This window comes from Crocuta crocuta, unplaced genomic scaffold, assembly GCF_008692635.1.
Source record: "Crocuta crocuta isolate KB4526 unplaced genomic scaffold, BGI_CrCroc_1.0 scaffold1027, whole genome shotgun sequence".
In the NCBI taxonomy this organism is placed as follows: domain Eukaryota; kingdom Metazoa; phylum Chordata; class Mammalia; order Carnivora; family Hyaenidae; genus Crocuta; species Crocuta crocuta.
The window spans coordinates 65,936-67,297 of NW_027532023.1; the positions used below are offsets into that span (position 1 = coordinate 65,936).

General features: G+C 32.8%; 1 protein-coding gene across 1 annotated transcript in view; it reads left to right on the top strand.

Moving 5' to 3' along the window:
• NRK (Nik related kinase) overlaps positions 1 to 1,362 on the top strand; it is a gene marked incomplete at its 5' end in the record, with an annotated part of 69,163 nt that overhangs the window by 64,106 nt on the left and 3,695 nt on the right. The window lies entirely within an intron of this gene.

Genomic DNA, 1,362 nt, shown 5'->3' on the forward strand with positions numbered 1-1,362 from the left:
GATTACCTTTATTTTAGGAGACTGCCAAATAATCATAAAAAAAATAGCAGAATATCTCTATTTCATATAGTAAATAGTTCTCTGTTTAGAGAATGATAATCCTATGAAGAATCAAATACAAACTAAATATGTGACATACTGGTTATCACTAAAATTTTATCATCCTTCATTTACATAAGAGATAAATATGACTGACCCATTAGGTACTATCCTGACTTTTCATCTTCATCGAGCCAGGACATTTTTTTTTTCTTCTTGACCAATGCAGGACTACTCATCTGTAAATATGAATACCTTGAGACTCTTGTGTATGTTTCTGAGGCTTGGTGACTACAAAGGTGATTCTAGATAAGGAACGGAATGCATACAAACAGCAAAAGTTTATGGAGAATAGAATGATTTGATGGAGGATAAATGTTCCTGAAAGGAAGAGGAGAGTAATGAAGCAAATAAAGGAGAAGGGGGAAGGAGAAGTAAAGAAAAAAAGGGAGGGAAGGAAGGAGAGAGAGAGAGGAGTAGATTGTTAAGGAGTCAGAAGCTTCTGAAATCTTTATGAAATGGCTAAATGTGATCCCCATGTGGCTTTAAGGACCAGTTGGAAAGAACTGCTTTTTAATGGACTTTTTTTCCATTATGGGATGATGGCACTTTGCATTGCATCTGCAGAATCCTTTCTTTTTGCACATATAGTGTTAAGAATTGTCCTGAAAACCTCTTCCAATTTCTTCAAACAGGTAAGAACTCCCAAAATGTTTAAATCCATTTTAAGTGATGGAGGTAAATGCTTATAATATAATTGACAGGTCTGGGGCAAAAGAAACTGAAAATAATGAATATTGTTCTAACCTTTACAGTGATCAATATGTTGTGATCAATATGTTAATCAGAAATTGAAATAAGGAAATTCACTTCAAATGGGAAACTGGTCAACCCCTATATTTATGCCAGTAGATAATCATAGGAATCAATGGGTCTTAAAATGTCATCTCTTAAGCTCTTGTCCTTAGGCAGGACAACTTCTGATGTAAAACAAAAAGCTATTTTAAGTTGTAAGAATTTGAAAAACATATCTATCCATGTAAAATAAATACAGCACTATAAGAATGTGATATTTTGGTTTGTGTATTAGGGGTATTTTGAGAATATACTAAACACTATAGTATTACACGAATATTAAGGAAATTAATTTGTCTTTCTGTCTAAAAACAACTGCTTTGCTATTTAAAACTAACCTAGATCCAGATTTCCCCAATCTAAAATTTACATTTCCTTGAGATATAATAAATATTTTCAATAATAAGGCCACTGCTTTGTATTTTCAAACAAATAGAAGCTTTGCATTCACAGCAGGTGTCACTGACC